This window comes from Lepidochelys kempii, chromosome 6, assembly GCF_965140285.1.
Source record: "Lepidochelys kempii isolate rLepKem1 chromosome 6, rLepKem1.hap1, whole genome shotgun sequence".
Lineage (NCBI taxonomy): Eukaryota > Metazoa > Chordata > Testudines > Cheloniidae > Lepidochelys > Lepidochelys kempii.
The window spans coordinates 130,154,623-130,171,566 of record NC_136385.1 but is presented as its reverse complement, the minus strand read 5'-3'; positions in this window follow the sequence as shown (position 1 = coordinate 130,171,566).

The window sequence follows — 16,944 nt, the reverse complement described above, 5'->3', positions numbered from 1 at the left end:
GCCTCTGCACCGCGGCTGCGTCGCTGACCAGGAGCCACCAGAGGTAAATCCGTGCCCCAATCCCCTGAGCCCCACCCCAAACCTGGATCCCCCTCCTGCACCCCAAAGCCCTCATCCCTGGCCCCACCCCAGAGCCTTCACCTCCAGCCCAGAGCCCTGATCCCCTCCCGCACCCCAGCCCCCTGCCCCAGACCAGAGCCCCCTCCCCCACCCTGAACCCCTCATTCCCGGCCCAACCCCGCAGCCCTCACCTCTGCACCCCAACGCTCTGGCCCAGCCCTGAGCCCCTCCCTTACCCCAAACCCCTCATCCCCAGCTCCGCTGGGGCACGGGCATCAACAATTTTCTTCAACTGGGTCCCTAGAAAAAATGTTTTAAAACCACTGGTGTAGATGAACCCGTACAGTCTACTCCACATTCCAGCATGACCCCCCAACAGACCATACTCACTGTACAACCCCAGCTCTAAATACCTGCGTGGGCGTTTTGACCTGCCAATACAACTCCATTCATTACCCTTTCCATGAAAAAAAAATATAAAAAAATCAAACCAGCCTAAAATAGAGCCGTGTAACACCAAATACTAAGAGTATTTGCATGCCCCTCCTGCCTTGTCTAAGCTACGCAGACAGCAGTTCTGTACCGGAATACAGAGTGCAGAGCCCCAGAAGCAAGCCACTCACACACCACCTCCGATAGACCAGCAGGTAACATTGTGAAGACAGAGTCCACAGTGTTTAAGGCCATAAGGTACCATTAGATCGTCTGACGTGGTCATCTGTATAGCACAGACCATTACATTTCATCCACATACACCTGTACTGAGCCCAAAAGCTTGGATTCGACTAAACCTCAGGAGACTAATCAGGTGAGACAGGCCAAGAGGATCCATGCAGGTAATGGAGGTGTAATGCTGCAGAGAGGATTGTTCCACATAAAACAATGGGTTCCACGGGGCTTGCTGGCTCCCTGCTTGCTGCAGCATGCACAGCAGGAAAAGCGTGGAGAGGAGGATTGCCAAGCCGAGTAACTTCTCATGCTGACTATGGCCAACAGCAGCATAGCAGCCTCTCTCTGTCTCTGCTGTTACTGCCCCGCCCAGACAGAGAGGGCTCCGTTCACTATTCATTCTTCTGTTGCAAGGCAGGGCTTGTTGGGGATGCAGGGCGAGGGCGGAACCGGTACACGATTTAGCCCTAGTGGGACAAACTGAAGGTTCTGCTCCCTGAATTCACAAGGCCCCATAGATAAGGAGGATCAAGTGCCCCCCGCCCCCACTGGAACCTGTGGAGGATGAATAGCTCCTGCAGGAACCTACTGCAGATGCCCTGGGAACCCGTCCAAAGGGGTTCTCCACAGCATGGCCATGGGGTGGGGGGACAGTGCAGTTAATTCTGCTGGCAGCATTAACTTCTGATGGTTTTCCCCCATGGGATCGAAGGTGAGGGATAACCAGCGCAGCAGAGCTGGCTCTTTCTCCTTCGCTTCCTGCTTATCCTCTGCGGGGGGTCCCTCTAGATCTGCGGAGCCCATATCAGGGATGGGAGAAAATAAGAGAACCTGCCCCAGAGGTGAAATTGCGGATGGGGCCAATGGGCAGGAAAGGCAACGGGGTTGCACACAGCCTTCCCACAGTTAGATATGCCAGCCGTGCCTGGCTTTGAGCCGCACAGACAGCAGAAGAGTGGAGGGCCCCCTACTAGGGCCAGCTGAAGAGATTCAGTGGAGATTTTTGCCTTTTTTGTAATTAAAATTTTGAATTTAGGAGTTTCCAACCCCCAGGCCTACCACCATATGCTGCAGAGTTCCTGTGCACGGTCTCACATTCCTAACAACTAGGAGTATCAGGTAGTTGCCTCTCTTTATGGAGCTGATGTTCGAAACACGGAAGTCTGCCTTTTTGGCGCTTCGATTTTGTTTAGTGTCACAGACTTGCAACAACCCCCCCTTCTGTGGATATCCAAAATCAACAGCAAAGCATAGATCCCTACCATCTGAGCTAAAGGAATAACTCCATTAACTAGCGGTTTTAGGAAGTTATGATTTCCAGGTGAACCAGCCACTAAAGTGGGACTTGAACATTTTGCTAGTGAATTGTACACCATAAAATAAATACTACAGAGACTAAAGCACATGCTTAACTTTTCAAACATAACCAGTTTCACTGAAGTCAATGGGACTACTCATAGCCTAAAGGTAAACATGCATGTAAATATTGGCAGGATTGGTGCCTAAATATAGAATCAGATATTTAGGGCTGGCAGGAACAGTGAGACATCATCGGCAGGTCCAAGTAAACCTAGACCACCCCAACAGGTGTTCTTAGAAACCTCCACTGATGGGGATTCCACAACCTCCTTTGGAAGCCAATTCCAGAGCTTAACTACCTTTATAGTTAATAAGCTTTTCCTAATATCTAACCTAAGTGTCCCTTGCTGCAGGGTAAGCCCATTATATCTTGTCTTACTTTCAGTGGCTGTGGAGAACAATTGATCACTGTCTTGTTTATAACAGCTGTTGTCATACTTAGAAGACATGTCAGGTCCCCAATCAGTCTTCTCTTCTCAAGACTAACCAGGATGAGGTATTTTTTGTTTTTGTTTTTAAACCTTTCCTCAGAGGTCAGCTTTTCTAAATGTTTTAGGATTTTTGTTGCTCTCCTCTGGACTCTCTCCAGAGGAGAGGTTTTTTTCCTTTTGCACAAAACAGTAAAATTGCAATTTTGTCATCGCTACCTAAAATATGATTTTTAAATGCTGAATTTTTAAATGTTTAAACATGACTTTACTGATTTTCAGACAAATGTTGAAAAAAAACCCCTAAACACCGCTGTCATCTGACCATGATCTACATAGCCTTAGTATATTGTGGGGAGGAACGGGGGGTAGGAAAGGAGGAATTTAAAACAAACCACAAGTCATATCTGTGACACCCATCCAAATTCTTACAAAAGAGTTTTCTGTGTTGCTGTTAGTAATCAAATTAAATAGCCATGGAATGGTTCTGAACAATGAAGTGGGATCACTGGCGGACCAATCAGGATATTCTCCAGACCACAATGGGCACGGAGATTAAGCTCTCTGTGCTTAGCGAATCCTGGCCTTCTCAGCACCCCTGCTTTCAAAACAAGGTGATATTTATCATTCAAGTATTTTTTGGCATGGCTGGAATCTGGGGAAGCACATTGGGAATGCTGTAGGGGCCTACTACAAAGCTGCATAGAAAGACTCCCGTAGACTTCACTGAGCTTTGCATCAGGCCTTGCGGGAGGCCCTTTGACGGGCAGCCAGGTGCCCCTAGTCTTTGTGTGCCCCAATATCACACCCCATCATCTCGTTTTCTCTCCCTTGTCCTTCCGTGTCTACTTCCCCTCGCCCTCTATTTTGATTCACCTCTGCTCTTGCTTGTTTTTTGTTCCTACTTCCCTGCTGGAAGGCTGCTGGACCTTTCCCCACTCACATGTTGCTTTAGGTCAGTAGAAAAGGAGAACCACTGTCAGTTCCTTGGGGAGGTAACTGCAGGTGCATCTGTGGGTGGGTTTAGTGCCTAAGGAAGGGGGACAGAAGAGCCATTTGGGTAGCAGCATGCTGTAGGCCTGGCCTTAGGAGCTGCTCCTCTGGCTGGCTGGAAATAATGTGGCCAACTTTCTAACCACACAAAACCAAACACCCTAGCCCTGCCCCTTCCCTGAGGCCCCGCCCTTCCCTGAGCCCCATCCCTGCTCACTACATTCCACTTCCCTTGATGGTTCACTCTCGCCTGCCTTCACTCACTTTCACTGTGCTGGGGCAGGGGGTTGGGGTGTGGGAGGGGGTGAGGGCTGTAACTGGGGGGCTGGGCTCCAGGATGGGGCCAGAAATGACGGGTTCAGGTTGCACAAGGGGGCAGGGTGTTGGGGTGTGGGAGGGGATGAGGGTTCTGGCTGGGAGTGTGGGCTCTGGGGTGGAGCTGGGGATGAGGGTTTTGGGGTTCACGGGGGGACTCCAGGCTGGAGCTGAGGGATTTGGAATGTGGGAGGGGCTGAAGGTTGAGGCAGAAGGTTGGGGTGTGGGAGGGGGTTCGGGCTCTGGACTGGGGATGCAGGCTCTGGGATGGTGCCAGGGATGAGGGGTTCAGGGTGTGGGAGGGGGCTCTGGGCTGGGGCAGAGGGTTCTGGTACAGGGGGGTGAGGGCTCGAGCTGCTGGTGCAGGCTCTGGGGGCCGGGGATGAGGGGTTTGGGGTGCAGGAAGGGGCTCTGGGTTTTGGGGGGGCTCAGAGCTGGGACAGGGGCTTGGGGCTTGGGGTTGGGGTGTGGGCTTACCTCGGGAGGCTCCAGTGGACCAGTGGGGCTAAGGCAGGCTCCCTGCCTGTCTTGGCTCTGCACTGCACCCCAGATAGGGTGTCCAGACAGCAAGTGTGAAAAATCAGGACATGGGGTGGGGGGTAATAGGAACCTATATAAGACAAAACCCCAGATATCAGGACTGTCCCTATAAAATCAGGACATCTGGTCACCCTAGCCCCAGAAGCGGCCAACAGGTTTGACTCCCAGGTGCAGGGGCCAGGAGGCTCCACCCCCCCCAGCTCTCATTGGCCACGATCACCACCAATGGGAGCGCGGAGCCAGTGCTCGGGCAGCGTGCGGGGCCTGTGGCCCTCCCTCCGAGGAGCCGGACCTGCTGGCCGCTTCCAGGGCGCAGCGTGGTGCCAGGACAGGTAGGTACCAGCCTGCCTTAGCCCCGCAGCACCGCCGACTGGACTTTTAACGGCCCGCTCGGTGGTGCTGACCAGAGCTGCCAGGATCCTTTTTGACCAGGCATTCCAGCTGAAAACCAGACACCTGGCAACCCTAGCTGGAATAGGGGCAGCAGTAACTTTCTAGGCACCACTGCCTTTGTACCTTCGAGGGAAAGGTGGATCTGGGCTCATTCTCCTCTTCCCTGTGTCCTCTTGGCCTCTCCTGGTGCCCCTGCCTCTCCAGAGGCCCAGCTCCCCAAGACGGAGGAACCCTTCTCTAAAAGTGTTGGTAAAGCAGCTTGAGGGAGTTGTGCAGATCATGTCAATTAATGAAGTTTATTGACAGAGTTAGGTGGTCAAAAGTGGAAATTCTCTTCTGTGAGAAACTTCGAATGAAATGAAAAACATTTGTTTAATTCAGGATTAATGTCTGGATACTGTGTTAATTGGTTGGGGATTTTTTACAAAATTTTTCAAAAAGAATTTGGCTTGAGTCTCTTTGAAAGGGAAATGTTTCATTTCTCCTCCAATGGAATCAAACCTCCTCCCATGCTTCCAGTCTTCTCTCTGCTCCCTTTTTCCCTGCTGAAAAATGGAAAACTTCAAACAACAGGGAAACATCGTGGGGCAGTGGGGCGGGGGGGAAGTGTCATGTTTGAAAAGTCATGTTTCATTAAATCTTTCCATCCAGCCTCACTCTAGGGACCTTGGGGATCAATTTACAAGAAATTGAGGGGGGCATTTTAGAGAACATGAGAGCCCCTTCATTGGCAGACAAAAGCTTTTTGTTTTCCCAGTATTACTGTAACATTGGCAAAGTGTGTATTACTTCAGAAGTGGTGGTATTCTAAAAGATAATAGCCTACTGCTGCTACCAGCTAATGGAGTTATCCTTTAGCTCAAGGAGTAAAGATCTGCTGTGTGGAAGGTCCCAAGTTCAAGCCCTGCTCAGGACCACAGGGAATACAGCTGCATATTTTAGCAGCTTCCTTACTTCCACAATGGCAGAAGGAGATTTTAAAGAAGTGGCTGCAAAAGCCGAAGTGCTCCCCCATGACTGATATGCCCAGTGGGATGCCTAGCTAGAGATTGCAATGGGCAATCCTGCAGATTGTTCCTAAAGAAGGCCAGTCAGCAGGGTGCACTCTCAGGGCATTTTCTTATTGGCTAGAAGGGAGATCGGTAAAGGGGAAAATACACCATTGGTTCCTGAGAACAACAGTGCAACACCTTTGCAACATACTGATTCAGGTTGCAATAGCAACAACACACTGTCCAGCATGACAACAACTCACTGCCTGCCTGCCCAAAGCTTCAAAGCATCATAGAATCATAGAAGATTAGGGTTGGAAGAGACCTCAGGAGGTCATCTAGTCCAACCCCCTGCTCAAAGCAGGACCAACCCCAACTAAATCATCCCAGCCAGGGCTTTGTCAAGCTAGGCCTTAAAAACCTCTAAGGATGGAGATTCCACCACCTCCCTAGGTAACCCATTCCAGTGCTTCACCACCCTCCTAGTGAAAAAGTTTTTCCTAATATCCAACCTAGACCTCTCCCACTGCAACTTGAGACCATTGCTCCTTGTTCTGTCATCTGCCACCACTGAGAACAGCCAAGCTCCATCCTCTGGAACCCCCTTTCAGGTAGTTGAAAGTTGCTATCAAATCCCCCCTGACTTTTCTCTTCTGCAGACTAATTACCCCAGTTCCCTCAGCCTCTCCTCATAAGTCGTGCCCCAGCCCCCTAATCATTTTTCTTGCCCTCCGCTGGACTCTCTCCAATTTGTCCACATCCTTTCAGTAGTGGGATCCCCAAAACTGGACGCAGTACTCCAGATGTGGCCTCACCAGTGCCGAATAGAGGGAAATAATCATTTCCCTTGATCTGCTGGCAGTGCTTCTACCAGTGCAACCCAATATGCCATTAGCCTTCTTGCCAACAACGGCACACTATTGACTCATATCCAGCTTCTTGTCCACGGTAATCCCCAGGTCCTTTTCTCCAGAACTGTTGCTTAGCCAGTTGGTCCCCAGCCTGTAGCAGTGCATGGGATTCTTCTGTCCTAAGTGCAGGACTCTGCACTTGTCCTTGTTGATCCTCATCAGATTTCCTTTGGTCCAATCCTCCAATTTGTCTATGTCACTCTGGATCCTATCCCTACCTTCCAGCATATCTACCTCTCCCCATAGCTTAGTGTCATTCGCGAACTTGCTGAGGGTGCAGTCCATCCCATCATCCAGATCATTAATGAAGATGTTGAACAAAACCCGCCCCAGGACCGACCTCTGGGGAACTCCGCTTGATACCAGCTGCCAACAAGACCTTGAGCTGTTGATCACTACCTGCTGAGCCCGATGATCTAGCCAGCTTTCTATCCACCTTATAGTCCATTCATCCAATCCATACTTTTTTAACTTGCTGGGAAGAATACTGTGGGAGACCGTATCAAAACCTTTGCTAAAGTCAAGATATATCATGTCTGCTGCTTTACCCCATATCCACAGAGCCAGTTATCTCGTCATAGAAGGCAATCAGGTTGGTCAGACATTACTTGCCCTTTGTGAATCCATGTTGACTGTTCCTGATCACCTTCCTCACCTCCAAGTGCTTCAAAATGGATTCCTTGAGGACCTGCTCTCTTAATCTCTTATCCCCAGAAAGCCACAGGGCAGACCCTCAGCTGGTGTCTAGACATGGTTTCATGGACTCCAGCCAAGCTATGCTGATTTATACCAGTGGAGAAGCTGGTCTCCCACTCAGAACATCATCCTTACGGGATTTGCTGTTTGCCTTTCCATCTTCGTGTTAAAGCAGAGACTTCAATTCTCTGGGATAAAACTCATCAGATACATTTAGATGAATTTTCAGATGGAATCCTATTAAGTACCCCGCGACCCTCACCATCAATTCCAACCCCTCCATCTTCCAGAAGGAAAAAAAGCTACTTTGAGAACATTTTAAAGAAATATTTTTGCAGTATTCTGTCCATTTCAGTCCAGGAATTGGTGCTGAAATAAGATGCTGAGTGGCATTCATGGTCATTGCTCTGATAGTGAAGCAAGAAGAGCTTTACAAATGACAAACAGAGAGCGCGCAAGATGTAGACACTTGCAGCCGGCTAGATTGTGACTGTCCCTAAATGTAGCCAAGCAGGGGAGTAGTAGAGGAGACAGCATTCCCCGCTTGTGCGGCTGCATTAGAGTTATGCCACCACACCTTCTCACTTTTGGTCAAAAGCCTGGATTTGCTCCAGGTGTTTCTGTCTGGAGCAAACAAATGGATGGGATGGGTGAGGGGGCAGGGGCTCCATCACCCTATGCATCATCTGGCAAAGCTACCAGTGCAAAAGGGGCAGCATAATGCAGCCCAGAGCCCCCTCCTGGGATGGTCCAGGTTACACCCTGCCCTTACTTACAGCTTTGCTTAAAGGCACAACTGGCTTAGTTTTAATAGGTGGCATCCAAGCCTCCACTGACCTCAGTGCGAATTTTGAATGTGTGAGGAATGCTGTTTCTAGCTCCTGAGGAGAGTTTGATTAATGCATTCCAAGTAGGTCATCTACAAATGTCGAGTTACTGTTGTTTTTAACTAGAGCCCTAAAGCAGTTTTTATTACGGCCATGGAAAAGGCAAAGAAACATTCACACACACACACACAGACACACCCCGCTCCCGGGAGTAAACACCAGGTAAGTTTTTAATCAATTACTTTAGCTGAACTTCTGTCATCACCTGCACTTTGGGAGAATGCCTCGTAAGATGCTTATTGCCAACCGCCTTGTGGTGCAACAAAATGACAGGTTGGTTTTGTCAGGATATCGCTGTTGATTTAAAGAGGCATTGTATCCAAGAGAACCTCCAAAATTACTACCCCTTCTCATTGCACAACATTGTCATGCTATTTTTGGAATACAGTCTTTCAGTGCAATGAAAAAATCATTCCATATTCATCTCCGGCTTCGCACATGTTAGACAAACACCCATAGAGACACAATTATTGTAGGGTTGATGCAGTGCGTCCTCTTAAACTAAATTGCAGCTCTATTTCTGTGGCTGCAAGCATAAAGAGCTGTCAGTAAACTTCATCGCTGGTGACAGATTTGCATTTTGCAATATCAAGAGACTTGCATAGTATTATGTAGTCCTGAATGAATGTTACAGTCCTCTCTGCTGTGGGAAGGAGAGATGTAAATAAAGAAAATTCAAAGTGAATTAAGCTAATTGCTATAACTGCATAAACTCTGGAAATCGAAGTCATTCCAAACTCTACCAGTAATTTGTTCCTGAGCAAGAGATATTTCAGTTCTTCCCTATGTAACATTTTCACCTTGAGTCTTCTAAACACAGGACACTAAGCTAAATTGATTTCTCTCTCTGTTGGGAATAGGTCCACAGTTAAATCAGATATTTAAAAGATACCATTAAGTAGGCTCAAAAGATGGAGATACTCATGGATCGGGCCCTTCAGGTGCCTCTGTGGGGATGCTGCAACGTCAGACTTGCCACGGAGTTGTGGAGCTATAGAACCACAGTTATATTACTTGTATGTCAGTGTAAAATGAGTGCTGAGGAATTATAGAATCATAGGACTGGAAGGAACCTCGAGAGGTCGTCTAGTCCAGCCCCCTGCACTCATGGCAGGGCTAACTGTTATCTAGACTATCCCTGACAAGTGTTAGTCTAACCTGCTCTTAAAAACCTCCAGTGATGGAAATTCCACAACCGCCCTGGGCAATTTATTCCAGTGCTTAACCACCCTGACAGTTAGGAATTTTTTCCTAATGTCCAACGAAACCACCTTGGCTGCAGTTTAAGTCTATTGCTTCTTGTCCTATCCTCAGAGGCTAAGGAGAACAATTGTTCTCCTTTCTCCTTGTAACAACCTTTTATGTACTTGAAAAGTTATGTCCCCCCTCAGTCTTCTCTTAAGGCTGAACACATTTTGATTATCATCATATCCATCAGCTGTTCCATATCAACTGGCAGGACAAGATCAGAAACAAGGATATTTGAAGCCTAACCTAGCAACTGCCTCCATCAGCACTGGTTTGGTTTTGGCATCTCTCTTGCTACAGATGTGTTACTAGAATGGATTACCAGCAAATTCCAAAGCATGCCCAACAAGGAATGCCACCACATCGCCAGTGATCATGTCTGCACTAAAAGTGTCAGCGGTGTGATAAGATCGTATGTTCAGTTTATGGCCATCACTGGCAAGCAGGCCACTTTAAGGATATAGCCAGAGATCAGTGGTACTTGAGCCCTTTGGGATTTGCCATGACAGTCAAGATTCTGATGTAAATTGCCTGCACCAGTAAGTTGTCTGTGTGTGTCACTCTAGTTCATCCATCTGTCCAAACTGATCGTAGATTTCATGCTCAGCAAAACTGATTCAAACTTATGGAATTGCACTCACCTTCTTTAGCCTGCGTATCTCAGGGCTATCATATCTTCAGGCCCAACAAGTGAGTTGCAGATGACCAGCAAAGATTTTCTGGGAAGTGAGGAGATGGTAAGGTTATAGGCTGAATTACTCAGATGGCAAGGGGCAGGAAGACATCTGCCGCATGATTGATTCAAGCCAGGTATGTTTACAGTTTCAGCTGCCCTGAAGTGATGTAGTGTATCATCATGCTGTAACATCAATGCTTCCTCAGAGGTAGTCCAGTGGGGAAGCCAAGAACTAGGTAAGAACCTCTATGAAGCTATTACCATTGTACTCTTTGTAGTGCACCTCTCTGGAGCGGGGAGAGCTCTGCTTCTGCCCAGGGCACCCCTAGTAGGTTGAAGAGTTGATGGCAAGAACATCCAGTTTGCCCCAGTAAGGGATACTTAATAATATCCTGGTTATATTAGGCTTGCTTTCCCTAAATGGGGTCTAATTTTTAATTTTGAGATCATTGGATCCCTGAACCTGCTCTCAGGCAAGTCGATGACCCTGCTGTGATTCAGGCAAGGAAGCCCTGCCAGGCCTCTCTCCATGGAACATTACTAAGGTGAGAGCCACCTCTGGGCAGTGGAATGGAGCTGTTCCACAGCAGCCCACCATCACCTACTCATGCTCTGGAAAGCAAGGATGCAATCAACTGCTGTATGTGGCAGTGGGGTCTCAGGGCAAATCCTCTCCCCATGTACTTGTGTGAGATGACAGGGTCTCTCTGGCAGCCAGAGATACATTGAGGGATTAGGAGGGAAAGGGGACCTCTTAACACTAAAGTGGCACAATCAGCTAGCACATGGTTTGTGGGGCCCCACACTTCTTCTCCCTAAGGGAAAAGGAAATAGAGGATGTCGCAAGCCAACAGCTCCCCTCTCCCACAACCATATGTTGTTGGGGGATGCGCACTGAATCCCCACCGCCCCATTCCTACCCAGCACAGGTACCCACGGACTTTTACCATTGACATCAATAGGAAATAAGGGCCTGCACCTGTCCCGAGTAGGAACAGGTGTGACACCAGTTCTTTAGAACCCTAGGGTTAGAAGGGATCACAAAGGTCATCTAATCTAACCTGCTGCCAAGATGCAGGATTTCTTTGATTTTTCCTCTCTCCCTGTTCCCATAAGTTTAAATTCCAGCCTCCTTGACTTATGCCATTTTGTATTAGGGAAGCTTTGCTCTCCCAAGAAAGCATTATTATTGCCAGTTCACACAATTTTACTGCGAGCCTTGTGATATTTGGTGTTCGTTAAAGTGGCAGCTCCTGGAGTCATGCAACTCTTATTATTTATGGATTTGGATTAAATGTAAGCATCTACCCCTTATGGCTGCAGAGAAAGACTTGAAAACATCAATTCTAAATTTTCAAAATCTTGAAGGAAAATAACCCTCCACAAACGTATTCTTTGTAAAAATCTCAATTTCTGAATGGTTGTAGATTCACTATGGAAGCTTTCTTATCTGCTGCAGGCAACGCTCCTCTCCTTCCTTCCACTTGGAGCAGGAGAAGTCTGAATATTATTTTATTTTCCAAGTCACAAATGGGAGTGTTCAGTCCTCAGACATATCTTTCCATGGACCTCCATTTCCCACCCAGACCCACTCACCTATTCCTATTCCAGCCCACAGACTTCCCAGACATGATGTAGTTCTGAAAATCTAGACAGGTTCACTTAACAATGTTTAGGTCCAAACCTCTAAGGGATGGAGTCATTAGCTAAATAATTAAGTGTAACAGAGCCTTTCGATACACTTGTTCTCTTCACTGAGCAGTTTAATCTCAGAATGATTGCAAATGACACCAAACTAGTTATTTTAGGGCCAGATTCTGCTCTCCCTCCTAGTGTAAATTCAGAGAAAGTCCATTGACATCTCTCTGAATTTACTCTAGGAAGGAGAGCAGAATCTGGCCCTGAAATAAGTGGTTTGGTGTCATTTGCAATCATTCCGAGATTAAACTGCAAGATGAATTTGGACTTTTGACTGGAAACAAGTATAGTCCAATGCTAAGTTGGTTGAACAATATCCTGTTTATATTAGGCTTGCTTCCCCTAAATGGGGTCTAATTTTTGTTAATCTTCAGTTTCTTGTTATGTTCAGGATAATGCAAGTTTAAAATGCTGTGGCCTGCTCCATGTACAGTATTTCCAAATTAATTACCCAGCACGTTGTATTGCTCTGCAACCAGCAAGTACAAACTGCAGTTCAACAAAAGCCACTATAGCACAAGACAGCGGTCCTATCCTTTCTCAGCGCAAAGCACACTTCTTGTTGCCAGTGGGAGCTCCGTGTATGGAACAAGTATAAGTATATCATGCACACTGTATATCCTTGGTTAATCTTTGACCACTTGTTACTTTGATGCCTTGAGGCAGGTCTCAGACTATGACTCTGAATGTTGTTGCTAGCTGCTTGTAATGGAAGCTGGGAGCCAGAACTACACAAGCTGAGAGCCAACTTGCTTGCCTCAAGGGAAAGCCTTGTACACCCCCAGACATGTCAGCCTCATGCATCTTGCTTTTCGTGGAAGAACTGAGATCACATGAGTGGATTTGGCTGTAGGAGAATTAGGAGAAGGCTTTGGTGGCCCATGGAACTTGACATCCATGGACATATGGTCTACAATTCATTGTGCGCTAGCCCAAGCTGTGGGGCCAAGTGTGAGAGGCTGTTTGATATTCCAGAGAGAGGTTTAATTCCTTTTTAAGCATTTTTGTGGTTTTTTTCAAATGCATTAGGTAAAAGTTAGAAATAAAAGTCACCAGATTTTAAAGCATCAATACAAAACTCAAAATGGAAAGGTCAAAACATTGTAATAAATACAATTCTTCTCACATCCCAGATCATAGAGGATTTTCTGCGTGTTCCTGTATTTGCTACTGTTATACTGGGAGTGGGCGAAAACCTCATGGATGCTGGTGGGCATAACCATTGCCCTTCTTTCAGGCTAGTTGCAAGAAGTGATTAAGCTCCTTTATGGCACCAGAGAGCTGGAACCTTAGGAGCCACCACCCAAAACACAAGTACATGGCAAGGCTTCAGTATAAGCTGAAACATGTGGACCCCCAGGAAACTGATCTAGCAAATGCAGGGGGCAAAGGCATTGATTGGTGGAGCTGTGCAGGTCTGTACATGACACAGAAGCAGGATAAAGACCACAGGGGCAGACAAACAAGGTAGCCAGAAAGCCAAGGACAGTCACAGCTTTACTCTGAGAAAAAGCTAAGACAGCTTTTGGGCAGTGCTGCCTAGGAAAGAATGAAACAGTCTCCTACTGCATTGGAGAAACGGATCTGTAGGTACATTCTTGTAAGCAAACAAGATTGCATCAAAGAAATACTCTGACTCCATCGCCAATGTCTCCTCCTCACTGAAACAGCCTGCAGGAACCTGAACACAAGCTAACTAGTTGGGTCAACAAAAGTGGTAACACTATTTAAAAATGCCCAATGCTAACATGACCATGATGTGTTTTCCTCAATTAAGCTATTTACACTGTATTTGATTTGAAATGTAGCTGTAAATATTTAATACGTTGTATTTTACAAGTTAGCATTGGGAACTTTAAATTAGCAGTTATACAAGTAAAGCATAATTGCATCACATCACTCAAGTAGTTACCTAGGAAAAGTAGCCACATATGGCCAATTACTTCTGGTACGAATTGATTATAACCTGTTATTCTCAATATGTGTATGGGGACTTTCTAAGCTTTTCCCACTGATATGCCTCCTGTTTGGTCCTTGGCTCACGAACGGAAGGGGAAGCAGAACAGGAGATTGGTGCTGACTTTACAGGGGAGGCTGATCGAGCCTCATTCGCTCTGTTGCACCTATTAAACCTGCCATAATCACAAATCATCAGAAAGAGGCCCCGCAGTACAGCTGGCAGGTCGAATGCTGTGGTTGTTATGGCATTCCTTCCAGCAGGAATTCCACTCTGCTTCCAGCCCAGAGATCTCAGTAATGAGACTTGTGCAGCTTCACATATTAGATAAAAGCTCAGACACGTTAAAAAGAGACAGAAAAATAAATCTTCCTCCACTGTTCCTCCCCACACCATTATTTTAAGTGATGGCAATATGAAACAGCCCTTTGGCAGAAGGATGAAATACATTAGTAAACAAAAAGAACAGGAGGACTCGTGGCACAAATGTGTTAGTCTCTAAGGTGCCACAAGTCCTCCTGTTCTTTTTGCGGATACAGACTAACACGGCTGCTCCTCTGAAATTAGTAAACAAGCCAGCATTTAACAGTCAGTATACCCATGATTAGGGCAGTGTGGAAGTTTCATAATATCTGGGAAACAAAGCTTTGGTGGGAAAAATCCAGCTCTGCCCAGGGCAGTTGAGCTAATTCAGTCATAAATATGAAGCATTCTATACTCATGGAAAAGCCTCTCGGTTCTCCGACCTGCGGTGTTATGGAGGAATGTGTGTGTAACGGTCAGTGTCAAGACATGGCGTGTTGTGTTCCATGGTCCACCCCTGCCTCTCTGCAATGGGAACAGCTAAGCGGGGGGAGAGGGGGGAGGGTCTGTCAAAGAAATCAAGCAAGTAGGACACCGAATGACCCGATAGTAAGTCAGTGCACCTGTGTGTTTCATTCTCTCCGTTGTACAACCCCACATAGTTGCTCTGCTTATGTTACATCCTGAAGGTGGATGGCTCATCAGGCCTTTGTCAGGTCTGAAACCCTGGGCCAACAGGTTCCAATCTAGCCTTTATCTGTCTAAAAGAGATCGTTTCCTGTTTTTGGCTCTCACCTAGGCGCTTATCTACATGAACATTGAGTCTGTGGGGTGTAAATCAACCCGGCCCTAGCCTGCCACGCACTAACTAGCTGCATGGAGCTTGCTGATGCACACTAACTGTTCCCTAGCGCACTTTGCTCTACCCTGCTTTGAAATGGGAGTTGATCAAAGCACACCAGGGAACCATTCAGGGGTTTTACCTAGGGAGGTGGTAGAATCTCCTTCCTTAGAGGTTTTTAAGGTCAGGCTTGACAAAGCCCTGGCTGGGATGATTTAACTGGGAATTGGTCCTGTTTTGAGCAGGACTAGATGACCTTCTGGGGTCCCTTCCAACCCTGATATTCTATGATTCTATGATTCTATGTATACACTACACACCTCTTTCAGCAGCATGCAGCGTATATACCCACGGAGCCCTAAATAGCAATGTAGACAGTGCGGCCTGGCTTAGGGGAGCCAAGACATGCCTGACGGGTGTGGGTATGTAGCCAAGTACGTACACTGCCCAACTGTCTACTTACCCACGCTTTCCCTCCCTTCTGCTCCGCTGTTTTTAGCAGTCTCGTGTGCCGCGGCCTCCCTGCTCCTCTAACACAGGGAAAGACTGCAGAGGCAGGAAAGGCAGCCTTCCCACTGCCCACTGCCAGAGCCTTTCATCGACATGGCTAGCTGCACGCTGCAGTGTGGATGCAGCCTGTAGCCACACATATCCTACATGCCGCTTGAAGCGGTGCACAGTATCAACACAGCCTTTACATGCATCAGCAAGGTCTACAGAGACACTTTGCGTGCAGCCGGCTAGCGTGGGGTAGATTCACGTCTCAGCTTGCCACAAACCACAGTGTTGGTAAACTGTGTAATGAATTGTGTTAGTCAAATATAGATAGTAACCAAGGCTGGAGAAATGATTGTATATAACATTCATGAAACCAGGAAAATTTAAAGATATTTTGCTTACGCAACAGTCCAGAATTTAGCTGAAAAAACTACAGGGTTGCATAAACCAGGAAACTTGGTTTGTGTGTGTTACCTTGTAAAACTTTGGTCTGTGTAAACACCAGACAGAAAACAGAATGTCATGAGGGATTTGTTAATTTCAGGTGCCCCTCTTTCCCCCCAAGACAAGCTAACAAGAAAAAAACCTAAGGCCATTTAAAAACTGACCAGTAAGATGATAAAAACTGTAGGAGCCAATGGGATTAACAGTAGAGAATAGATAAGAGAAGTCAACAACAAATAATTTTTGTAGGGTAAGTACCATGTATTAGTTTTGGCTACTTATTGTGATTTATGGATAAAAATGTTTTAGGGTTTAAAATGGATAGGTAAACCGATGAGGTAACTGAGTCAGCATTAAGATACAGGGTGTAAGAGAAAGTGATTGACAAGTGTGGAGAAGACACAGGGGAAGTACGGAGACCAGAGATTTGGAAAAAGTCACCCTGTCCCCAGGAGAGGTAACATGATTGTAAGCAGAGACAGGGTGGGCTCCACCCTGACATCTGGTGGTGAGGTGTGGCAAGTTGTGGAAAAGAACTTCAGGGGCTGATCTCATTTGCATAGGCACACCCACCCCGCCTAGACTGCCCAAATGGTCACTTTGGCTGCTGTGGGATCCCCAGTGTCTCTGTTATTGGGGCGGGAAGAATAAATTGTTAGTACCCTGATTATGGGAACTGTGCTTGGAACTGTACTTGGCCTTTTTGTTATGATGGAGGACTCACCATCAACTGAGGAGCACTCACTAGGCAAGGGACATGGGTTCCAAAACTCTGTGAACTGAGAGAGACTTGAGACAGGTATTAGTGCCTGGTGGTGTAGGCCCCTTTGTGAGGGCCTGAAACATCAATTGCACCTCTGTCTCTCTCTACTGTGGAATGTCTGAGCTAATTTTGGGTCTATTAAGAGTTTTGTTACAGGTACTGTGCTGAATTCACTTCAGCCTTATGGTGCACCAGCACTAAGGCTCCCACTACTATGAGCTGAAATCACTGAGAGCTGAAATCACTGAGCACTGTGTCAAGTAGTGGGGAGCC